This window comes from Musca vetustissima, unplaced genomic scaffold (assembly GCF_032173495.1).
Source record: "Musca vetustissima isolate MV318-11 ecotype Yass unplaced genomic scaffold, APGP_CSIRO_Mvet_v1 utg10870, whole genome shotgun sequence".
NCBI classification, from domain to species: domain Eukaryota; kingdom Metazoa; phylum Arthropoda; class Insecta; order Diptera; family Muscidae; genus Musca; species Musca vetustissima.
In genome coordinates, this window is record NW_026875905.1 from 69,640 (window position 1) to 83,187 (window position 13,548).

Sequence of the window (13,548 nt, forward strand, 5' to 3'; positions counted from 1 at the left end):
AGATATACACAAGCACATAATACCTAGTACCACAAAGTGGCGAAGGACATAATTCAACGGGAGATTTGTGTGGGTGCATTTTTCGGCATAAATATGTTTTACCCAGCAATATCCCAGAATGCCAAAAGCGGGTGCTATTATCTGCGAGCTAAAACAATAATCAATATTGATAATTTTTGGCAGGATGATTTGACGGTTCCCCGATATATTGTATTTCCCTTCCACCATCAGGTAGGCAAACAACTTAAAATCACTCGGGTCAAACTCATTGTAAATTGTCGCAAGGACCTTTTTTATTTCTTTTTATCTTTTATTTTTATCTTATGATAATTTTCTACAAGATTTATGCCAACCTCTACAACCCCCAAGTACCAAGTTATATCCACATCTGTTGGAAAATTTGACTAAAACCTTAAAAATACCAAAAACTGGGTAGCACCGGTAGATGGGGTTAATGCCATAATGTGGACCAATATATTAAATTTCCAAAAATAATGATCAATAATATATATACTCCTTCGGCTCTTCGAAGTATACTTCGGGATGCTGCAGCCACTCCACATTACGGTGGATGGTATACGAGAATAAAACACTATAACTTCGCAATATATAGATTTTTTATAATCTCTACCATAATGAGAAATATTTTCGAAACCTCAAAAAATTCTTTGGAGATCTCATAATTTATATATTCCTGATCAGTACAATATACTATGCCAAATTAGTCACGTTCGTAAAAATCCAAATATTGCGGATTAATGTTTCATATACAATGACATATCCATTTACACATTCATATTTTGACTATTTACTCCCAAAGCGTGAGTAAAATAGTCAAAATATGAAAATATTATGGACCATGTACCACAAGTCGATTGCATCATGCAAAATGATACAGAAGATAACAATGTTTGTAGTCGCATTCCCCCTTACATACATATAGCGTTGTAGTCAATAACATTGTTTGCATTTACTTTCCAATCCCTCTAAATGCTCATAATAACGTTTGGCAAATTTCTAACTAACACGAACTCTCAAGAATGAAAAATCAAATCAAAATACAATTTTAGCAAATAAGATTTAACCTGCTATGCACAATACCCCCCAAACTCAATCTAAAATGTTAATAATCGAATTTTCAATATTGCATAAACTCATCATTTTTTTCATACTCCGCAGATTTTATTAAGTAAAACTTGAACATTGTTAATGTACACACAAGTACTTGGTGGAAGCAAGTGCTGTTTACCACTTGCTTCCACCAAGTACTTGTGTGTACATTAACAATGTTCAAGTTTTACTTAATAAAATCTGCGGAGTATGAAAAAAATGATGAGTTTATGCAATATTGAAAATTCGATTATTAACATTTTAGATTGAGTTTGGGGGGTATTGTGCATAGCAGGTTAAATCTTATTTGCTAAAATTGTATTTTGATTTGATTTTTCATTCTTGAGAGTTCGTGTTAGTTAGAAATTTGCCAAACGTTATTATGAGCATTTAGAGGGATTGGAAAGTAAATGCAAACAATGTTATTGACTACAACGCTATATGTATGTAAGGGGGAATGCGACTACAAACATTGTTATCTTCTGTATCATTTTGCATGATGCAATCGACATTGTGGAAAATTATTAAAACAGCTTAAATTGTTTTCCAATAAGAATGTATTATGATTACTTATTTTTATTATAATCGTCAAATTAGTGTTATATTCCATAATAATGTAATTGTAATGTTATTGGTAAAACCTTAGATGGGTGGATAAATGGATAAATCTTAACCACACTGTGATACAAACATATACACAAATGTTTGAGCCGATTTATGCATGTCCGTCTGTCTGTCTGTCTGTCCGTATTTGGCCCAAGGACAAACCCTATTGAAATGGTGCACCAAAGAAAAAAAATCGGTTCAAATTTATATATTTGTGTACGTTTATAAGTAAATGGTGCACGAAAGACCCAAAGTTAGGTCGATTGATACGAAATCGGTTCTGAGACAGATATAGCTTCCATATATATGTTTCTCCCATTTTCAGTAAATGCCTCTTAAATGACCCATGATTAGTCCGATTGACACAACATTTTACGCAACATACTGAAATTAGTATAACTTAACTTGTAGCAAGTTTCGTTGAAATCGATTCAGATTAAGGTATAACTTCTATATACACTTTCGTCCGGTTTTAAGTAAATGGTGCACAAAAGGTCCAAAATTTGCCCGATTGGCACGCAAATCTGCAGAATGTACTAAAGCTAGGACAGCCTATGCGTGCCAAACTTTGTTGAAACATCATTGAAATGGCATTCACGCATTCATTCTTATGAGACAATTTTCGACCTCTGTCATAACATGGCAAATATTGGTTTTAAGCGCTTAAGAGTTGACGGTTTAACCCTATAAAAACGAAGTCATATGCGCTCGAGTTGTATAGCAAGTGACACCCTCTTGTCTTCTCCATTAGCAGGTAAAAAAGTCGGTTATTATATGACCATAACGCTTCGAATTGACTGTGTTTTGTCCATCGACGCTTTCCAATTACACATTCGGAACACAGGGCACAACAAAATGTAAGTTTTTTTCAGGATGTAATGACCTCGTTTCAATAACATGAGGATTCTCAGTAACCCAACTTCAACTTTTTCACAATGATGACCTTTCTCTGCGTTTATGTTAAGTCATGAAACTATAGAGATAGTTTTATGCAAATATGTTTTTCGCCCTCTACGAACCCAGAATGCGAAATCACATCCACTTTTCTGGATAAATGAATATACCAAAATAGGGCGGGACCCTTATTTCGAAACTATTTCAAAATATATGGAGAATATTTCCCCAGAAAGGAGAGCTACTGTTATATGTTGGCTACACCAAAACATAGACTTATATGATATATTAAACGAATTTGGAGAGGATTTAAAGCAGTTTCTATATATATATATATATATATAAAACAGCTTAGTGTTAAGTGAGTGATTGACTGACAGATCATCGCCCAGATGAAACGGCTGAAGCTAGAAGCTTGAGATTAGGCTGTTTTTGGAAATATTGTACCCTTTGTATTAGGAGAACGCGAAGAGATAGATTTCTGAAATTTGAAATGTGGATCACTGATGGAAAGTTAGGGTTATTGGAAATTCGATCTATAAGACTACTAAAAGTACTAAATTTAGTTCTAATTGTATATATTGAACATATATAGCCAAAAATCTTGATATTTAAATGGAATACAGGTGGGAAGTGGTGTTGACGTTGGGAAGTCGTGGATTTTGGGAAGTGGTGGGTTTTGGGATGTGGTGGTGTACTTATGTTTATAAAAAGTACAAAATGGTACTAAATTTGATACAATTTGCAATTAGTTGAGTGTATAGAGATGGAATCCTAAAAATCGGAATTAGGGCTACTATTGGAGTACAGGATTGAGGTAGGTTTTAAAAATCGTACTTATGTGTACGAAAAGTACTTAATGGTACTAAATTTTGTACAATGTGGTTGTTGGTGAAAGAATAGAGCTGGAATCCTTCAACGTGGACTAAAGGTTATTATTGTAGTGCATGACTGAGGTAGTTTTGGAAATTCATACATATGGGTACGATAAGCACATAATTCGGTACAATTTGGTTTTTGGTGAACAGACAGAGCTGGAATTCTTAAATGTTGACTTACGATTACTATTTGAAATCAGGATTGAGGTACATTGGGAAATTCGTACTTATAAGTACGAAAAGTACTAAGTTTGGTAAAATTTGGACTTTGGTGGAATTACGATTACTGTTAGAGGGTAATAAATTTGGAACAATTTGGATTTGGTTGCATCCTGAGATTTGGAATATAGATTACTGTTGAAGTGTAGTATTGAGCTATGAAGAAAACTTTGGAAACTCTAATTGATGTGTACGAATAGTAAATAGAAAGCAATAAGAAGATGGGATATATCGGTCCACGTATAGGCATAACTCCCATATAACAGTACCCCCCAATTTTCGGTATTTTGGGGTTCTTGTGCGTTTTTCAACCGAATACGCCGAAATTTGGTACATTAAGTTCTTATTCGGTACTAAATGTCTTCACAAAAAATTATAAATATAGGTCTACTTTTTCTGGTAGCCCCCATATAACGGTACCTCCTAATTTTCAGTATTGTGGGGGTTTTGATCGTATTTTTCACCGAATTGGCTGTAATTTGATATTTTGAGTTCTTAGTAGGTACCAAACCTCTCCACAAATATAGGTCCATTTTTTCAGATAGCCCCCATATAAGGGTACCCCCAAATTTCGGTATTTTGGGGTTCTTGAGCGCGTTTTTAAACAGAATTCGCTGCACTAATTTCGGAAGAAATAATAAGATGGGCAAAGTGTGGATGAAATCAAAATTTTTTGAACAAATTTGGTCCAAATTTGGTCTAGGACCAATATTTAAGACCATAATCGGTTTGAAGAAATGTCGATATAGGTACACTTTTTGGTATGTTCCCTATATTTTTATTTCAAGTACCTGTCAGTATATCTATGGTGGAGGGTATCCAAAGTTCCGCATACGAAATAGCGGGCACTTTGCTAGTGTTAAATATTAAGCCTATTTTCATTGGCTAAATTGGTCTAAAATTTTATTCTAATCGAGACTATATATATATATTTCGAGGTGTTGCAAACGGAATGATAATATTCATTTACCTTATTTAATATCCTCCCCAAAATGTAAGTGAAATGTAAGCTCTACAAACATTATCTATTTAATTTTTTTTTCACATTTTATGTTTATCTCGATTTATGGTTGGTGGCATCAAACTAAATGCCAACGCCACTATCCACATTGCAAAGTGTTTTCTTATTGTGACTCTTGTCTGAATGCATCTTTTGCTTGTGCATGTGAAATAAAAAGTACTCAGAAGTCAAGATATGAAGCTTTGAAAAATCCAATTTTATCTTCTTTCTTTTTGTGCCAAATAATTGTGTTGGTCTTTTAATTGTGCATGTGTGAATGGCTCCTCATTAACAGAAAACGAATGAACATTCTGAAAACAACTACATATTTGATATCCCACAAATATCTTAGCGTTTTTCAAAGACAATTAAGAAATAGTTGAACGTCGCTACATCCTTGCATTCAGGACATACAGTATGTACTTCCTGAAAAATAAAAGTGCAATATCAAGAAATCCAAATGCTAAATTAACGGATAAAATCATTCAAATTATTTTCTATATTATTTTTTAGAAGAATCAAAAATAATTATGATGGCAGAATTCGTACAATTCGAATTCGAGGCGATTTAAATAATTTGGACTGTATACACAAATTAGTACTGTACACATATTTGCCCTCTTCTTTACATTGAACAACTCATAACTTTACCAACAATTTGGACCAACAACTTTACCAACAATATATATTTGCTAGCTACATATTAAATATTTTGTTGCCTGTCGGCAACATTTGGCCATAAAGGTAATAAATTCCATTATAATGCATTGTTTTGTACAACAATTTTATGTGATTAAGACGAACTTAAATATGGGGGCACTAAAGACAAACGTTGGTAGGCATATCTATGAAAACATATTTAACCGGATTCATTTCGGATTATTGGAGGCGATTTAATCGCACACACCACAGTATGGAGGGTATATTACTTCTGTTTGTTAATTGACAATTTGTTTTGACAGATTTTATACCGCTCGCCTGTCTGTCTGTCAATGTTAAATTGTAAAATCATGACGGACGTGCGGACATGCATAAATCGACTCAGAAAGTGAATCTATACATATTCCCAAAATGAACACGTTTCCTTTTGCCTGTTACAAACATATGCACAGTGTGGTTAGGGGTATAAAAATGTACTTTTTTGTATCCCTTCCCGATGATTCTAACGTATGTGTGGTGGTATCTTTGGTCTGTTAGCAATACATTTTTCGTTTCTTGTATTTTTTACTCCCGTCAATGTTTCTCTTTTGAAATGTTTTAATGCATTGTGGTTTGTTAGCTTTTGGTAGTTTTTTCCTTCGTACAATCATCTTTGCCGCAAGCAAATATAATTTGATTTCAGCGACTGTAGGGGAAGTAAGATAAATCTTTTTCTCTCGGTGCTCTTGGGACTAATCATAAATCATATTGTTCACATATTTTATTGAACAAGCCAGAAGATGATGTATTTTTTTCCAGAATGAGTTGTGTACATTGATGAAGGAAACAACAATATCATTTTTATCAATCTAAGGAGGTAATTAATATGATGAAAGCTAATCAAATGTATAGGGTAATTATTACCATAGCCGTTTAGTCAACATTACTGTTCCCTTCATAAAATAAGGGGTATTAATTAAAATTAGCCATTATTATTGGAGCTGAAGTAAAAACATAGCCAACATGTGACACTATACTATGTGTTAAGCCAAAGTCCATGGTTTGTAACTGAATAAATTGTGGCTCGGTTTTTTATCGAATCTTTTAGTTGTTATTTGTTTTAATTCCTAAGTGTACGAATTTAATACTTTGAAAACTGTTTTTTAATTTTTTCTTCAAAATAGCATCTGTGTATGTAAACCATGAAACATTTATGGCATGTACAATTTACCCATACCTATAACTAAATTCCATAGCATACATTAATTAATTATCACCATTTCAATCTTTGTAGCTTTATCAAGCTTATAACATTCATACAACCATCTAATGGATAATTTTAAAATATAATTAATTTTACATTTTTTAATTCCATTATTAATTGTATAATAACATTATTATATAATATAATGACTTAATTAAAATCGGATAACATAAAACTAATTGAGCCGTTTCATTTCAATAAATTAAAATTGGAAATGAAAAGGAATTTTAGTGTTTTTAACGTTGTTGGGTGGGATAACCATATATTCAGAAGGTGCTTCTGTAGAGGGTGCTCATGCTGCTTATGTTTGTACCAGGCAGTGTTGCCAATTTAGCACTTTCAGTGCTAGATTTAGCACTTTTTAAACTCGTTTAGCACCAAAAAAAGTGATCTAGCACCTAGCACTTTTTTTAGCAATTTTTATTTTTCAGTAATTTTTGTTTCATCCCAACAAATTTTCCCGGTTTTCGATTTCATATTGACGAATTTAAATTTCCCTATGTTTCACGCGATGAATTTGATTTTCCAATGTTAAAAAAGTGACAGTAGATTTTTATGCAGGTACTTCATATGGTGGCTATGACATTGTCTGCTAGTAGATTGTTTATTTCAAAAAAACCAAATAAAGCGGTCCATTGGAATTTTCTGAAAATACGTTTTTTATTCACCGACAATCCCGAATGCCAAGTTATAACCACTTGAGAGTACTGAACAGGACCAAAATAGAAAAATTCCGGCAAACATATATTTTTATAACCTTCATCACACTATGGTACAGGGTATTATGTCTTTGTACATATGTTTGTGACAGGCAAAAGGAAACGAGATAGACACACGGTTCCTTTTGAGAATATGCATCGAATCACTTTTTAAGCCGATTTATGCATGTCCGTCTGTAAAGTGTACACAAAGAACAACTTGGAATTTTGATTCGAATTGGATTAAATTTGGCACTGCTCATTTATTTGGGGAAATAGGTTCAGATGTAGATATAGCTTCCATATATATTTTCGTCCGATTTTAAGTAAATAGGACACACAAGGCCCTATATATCCTTCGATTTGCACGAAATTTGTGCATAGCCTGGAAAGAAGTGTGCTAATTTTTGTGAAAATCGGTTCAGATTTAGATATAGCTCCAAAGTCCCAATTAATCCTTCGATGTGCACGAAATTTGGCATAGCGTACTTAATTGAGTCTAGAATGATGGGTGGTGAGTATCGAGAAAATCGTTCCGATTTTATGTAAATGATGCACCAAAGTCCCTATATATCCTACGATTTTCTTGAAATAGTATACTGAATAGAGTCTAGAACAATGAGTGAAACGTTTCGGAAAAATCGGTTCAGATTTCGATATAGCTCCCAAATGTACATATATACTCACCCGAGTTTGCATTAATGGTGTACCGAATTTCTAATATTTGTGCGATTAGCACGAAATTTTGTACAGCGTATCAAATTGAGACTAGAATGACATTATTGTGTTTTGTTGAAATTGGTGCAGATTAAGCCTTAGCTTCCATATTTATTTCGAAAGGGTGTCTGATTGAAATTGATTGATAATTGTCTTCGTAGTATACTATTCCAAAATCTCGCAATTTGAAATTACAGTTACTATGGGGTAATGGGGTGCTGCCGTTAAACAGCAACCCCTAAATATGTACATATATTAATAATTTCTGATAAGGAGATTTTTTACTCAATTTGAAATATCAAATTAAAGCCAATTTGATTATAAGACGTGTTTATGAGGGCTACGCTTAAAAGTGGATCAATTTTGATAATTTTTAGTAAGGGAGAATCCGAAATACATAACCGCATATTAGGTTGAAAAATGTGCCCAAAATCTTAAAAAATCAAATATTGGGTATGGTGTACACAAAAAAGACCGATATATTTAATTTCCAATATGTCCAAATGTCCTGGGAGTAGTGCAATATATGGGAAAATTCAAAAGCTCTGTTTTCAATATTGCGACCTCAATCGGATGGACATGGCTAAATCGACAAGGAGTAGCCTTTTGGCAACACTGGTCTCCAGGCAATATTTCATTAACATATTAAAAATTTTGTTCCATTTAATTTTTTAGCTGATTAAATTTCTGGCACTTTTTTAAAATTTCTAGCACTTTCTAGCATTTTTTTCAACAAAATCTAGCATTTTTTATGAACACATTTAGATGAAATTTACCAGGCACTTATTTGGGCTAAGATAGACGCATGGTTCCTATTTAAATTTTCTATGATTAAATTTCTGAGTTGATATATAACTCTCGTATATATTTTCGTCCGATTTTATGTATATGGTACACCAAAGTACTGGTTGCATTTATGATCACATTTAGATGAAATTTACACAAGTCACTTATTCAGGTTCAGAATTGATGTGTAAATTTTCTATATAGGGGAAAACCGGTTCAGTTTAATATATAACTCTCATGTATAATATCGTCCGATTTTATGTATATGATACACCAAACCCCAATATTTGACAAAATTTTGCACAGAGTACTGAATCATGTTCAGACTGATGTCTGCGAAGTTTTGCTGAAATCGGTTCAGATTTATATATACCTCCCATATATAGTTTCTTCCCAATTTTTGTGAATGATACACGAAACTTCGAATATTTGTTCGACTAAGACAAAATTTTGCACAGCGTAGTGAATTAGGTCCAATTTAATGTTTGTGACGTTTTCTTAAAATCGGTTAAGATTTAGATATAGCTCCCACATATATTTTCGTCCAATTTTATGTAAATGTTGCACCAACTCCCAATATCCTAATTTTGCGAAGTTTTGTTGAAATCGGTTCAGATTTAGATATGTAAATACTTCACTGAGGAGCCTTCGTATGTTCCATATACACAAGATAAAATTGTGGACAGCGCACTGTGCTGCAGCATACCAAACCGTATATGCCACGGTTGCTCAATTAGGTGCAGATTTATATACATACATACATAATTGTGCTTGGTGGAATACAAATGTTTAATTTCGCCCGATTCCATGTCAAAGCTCCTCGAAAGATGATATGTATGTTCCATTCACAGAATTTTATATATATTATCATCTCTTTTATGTACCCATAGTGGTGAAGGGTATCATATAATAGGCCCCGTTCGACTTTTGAACTTTCTTCTAAATTTTGTAATGATTTTGTTATAAAGCGCCGTTTTAAGTTTCCCCAATGATTTGCTATTGAATTCAAGAACAATTACTGCCTACTTGATTCAAGCCTTTTCATGTTCTAGAAACAATCGACATATGAGAATTCGTGTTACGGACTATTGTTTATCCATTATAGGTTTACGGATTTTACTGAATCGCGCCAAATTGCAATGGTATGCTGTCAGTATAGGATAATATGAAAAAAATCGTGAAAATCGCGGAAAAATTCACAGACATGAATTTTGTATCGACTTATTTAAATAGATTTTTTAAGGTAGATAATATGAAATAATGAACAATAAGCATAAAGAATTTATATCAAAATTTTACTTAATGTTTATATTAATGTTATTTTATGTAAATATGTTAAATAAACGTTCTATTTAAACGTCTATGGTATCGTATGTTTATATCAATGAAATATATGTAATAAAAATTCCATGTGCGTGTGCTTCCCACCTCGATTACATATGTAAGTATGTGTATTTTACTAGGTGAATTAATGGTCTTCTTATTGGCGTTGTACATGTCTAATAAGCTAATTTATAGCAGCAATTAATCTGCACCACAGAAACATTTCTAAGGATTCTAGTCTGTTGCGTGTAGATGTAACCACTGAAATGTATGTATGTACATAAAGTACGGTATGTAATGTTCTTGAAGAAATAACACACATTTTTGGTAATCCTGTGGACACCTTCTTCATTGAAAATGTCAACCATTATTCATACTTATTTTGAAGAATAAAGCCAATTAAATAGATAGTATTAATCGTGATACAAAACATACAACGATACAATGGGTTAATTAAACATGTCGATGCGGATTGGATTGTTATTGGCGATATTTGTTTTCGAAAATGTTATATACATTTTCGACCGCAAAATACTTAAGGTGTGTACCATGCCCACATAATACCTATGTGTTGACGTAATGTATACACACCAGGTCACATTTTACATTGAAATTATTACATATATCCAGAGCGGAGCGGATATATTTAAAAGCTCAAGTCACAATGATTACAGGATTTGCGAGGAAACGGTGTATAAAACACAATGTGTTATGTGAATACTATTTTTACAATTTCGAACATAACAAAACTTTTTTTTAGACTTCTGAATATAGAAACCAGTAAGGAAAGTAGTAAAGTCGGACTGGGCCGACTATATTATACCCTTCACCACTTTGGTATATTCTACATATGATATATATGATATAATAGACATCACCTTTTCGAAAAAACTATGACATGAATTTGATCGAACTTAAATATGTGATCTTTATCCATATGTAAACCGACTAACATCAATCCGTACATGGGCAATATTGCCAATTTTTTAACATAGCTGAAGCGGAGGTTCACCCCTTTATAACTCGGGAACTACTTAAGTATAAGAAAAAAAGTGAATAGTTTTGGGTTAATTGATCTGTCGTTGCAAACTGTTCATGATATTGACCTCCAAACTTTATTTTAGTGGAAGCTGTGTCTACTTTAATGTATAAAAATGTGTAAAAACAGGTTGAGGCGAACCAGTTTTTTTATGTTCTCTATCGATTTGTGACTAAGCCACTCATTGCACGGTCTTCGTGTCAAAATAAAACTAGAAGCCAACAAAATGGGGACTACGCCCCTTATGTATCATTTTTAAAAATTTTCACTGCATCTGCCTTTAAATGATGCTGACATTTTGAAGCTCGATTTTGAGTGTTTTTTTTTTAATTTTACTTCTAGCTTTAATACGCAAACAGGAATTTCTAAAAATCGATTATAAGATTGTTGTAGTCGCGAATCTGCGTGATTTGATATGTATTTTGTGTATGTAGTATGCACAGCTTCAGAGTAATACTCATCCGAAGGTGCGAATTTTGTGCGATCAAATTTCTAAAAAACCTATTTTTCGGGCCAAATTTTTAGATCTGTCAACTGAATGATATAGGTACCCGCGATCAATAAGGTTTTTTACGTTTCAGATGGTATAAAATCTTCTTCGTGAAAATCCATCTACTAGAACGGCGGGAACTGGCCTTCCAAAAACACGAAATTTGGCAAATAAAATGTTTTTGAAAATATCGCGGATTTATTTGCGTTTTCTGTGTTTCATTTCCGCTTCAATAAATGACTTCATGCGGATTTTGATCTTTCTCGAAAAGAGAACTTTAAAAACTTCAGCCGAAAGAGAGATGTACGCAATTTATCTCAAAAATAGATTTTGCTGGCACATCCATGGTTCTTAATGGACCACATTGAAATGGTATAGATCGATGTATTTTTTTAGGGTGCACACCGAAATCGGATGCGCGTTAATGGCATATGGTGTTTTCGGTAATTATTCGCGTTTTAAGATTTTTTGGGTACTTCGATGTAACGTGCGGCACATCTTAGCCGTCAAATGAAATTTCGCAAAATATATATGGATTGGAAGATAAACTTCAGTACTTCCTGGAAACCGCATGCGCATCAAATGATTTTGAGAATTACGCGATTTACACGAAATTTAAAATGTATATTTCGTAATATTATTTTATTTTAGGATTTATTCCTATTTAAAAAATTCTAAGATTTATCGGAAGGGTCTTGATATAATCCGCAAGGCGTATACTTATACACAGAAAGTGATTATTATTATATATGTCAATTTTTCGGCGAAATTCGGGTAAAATAGCAGAATAATAATAATATGATGACATTATTTTTTCGAACCAAAAACAAATATTTTTCCTCAATATCTTGTTTTGTTGTCGCTGTGATTTAGAAACCGCTACACGGACTTGTGTGATTTTGATATCATTTGATTCACCATGGTGATTAGATTATGTAGATATTTTTAAATTAATTTTTAGGTGTGTGTATGTCATTAATATAATGAAAATATTGATGTAATCTGCTATATTTTTTTTTATTTTTCTCATATTTCGCGAATATGTGCAACTTTATCGCGATTATTATAATATATTCATATTCTTATTTTACGGAGGAAGATATATATCAACGTTTTTGGTCAATATAATAAACGGCGTAATTTTAAGATTTTTTTCTTATGCCCAAAATTAAAACCTCGATAACTTTTGCGCGCATCAACCAAAAATTTGATCGCGAACGGTTTCGGAGTCAGAACATTTTTCTCTATATGTGTACCAAAAATCATTGATGTGCCACAAAAACAAAAAAGCTGATTTTTTGAAAATGGAATATTAAAAAATTGGCAATATTGCCCACATATATTCTGAAACCTATGTCAAGTTTCATTTCATTCGGGCAGATATAGAGTCATTTGCGTACAATGGGACAAATTTATTTAAATTGATTTATAGCAATCGGACAAACATTACGAGTTTGGTGCACCATTTACCTAAAATCCGAAATTATACCCTAAAAATTATACCCTACACAACTATGTTGTCAAACTATGGTCCTTTAAGTACACCGATCGTCATATCTCGACTAGCTGAGTCGATCTAGACACAGTTATAGACTAATCTTCACGAAATTTTGCATGTAGGATGGGTTCTGGCCAAAGAAGACTCCTATTGTTTTTGGTAAAGATCAGTTAATATTTAGGGGATGAAATGGACCAAATACTTTATTTTTGTCTGATTTTCTGGTCGCTCCAGAGGCCGGAATTATGAGATAAACATTGCGAATTTTTACATGGGGAAGGGGATCGGGCCAAGAATAAGCATGTGTGTTTTGATAAAGATCGGTCAATATTTAGCGGGTCAAATGGACCCTGTGTGAAAAATTACAAAAATTGTATTCTATGGCGT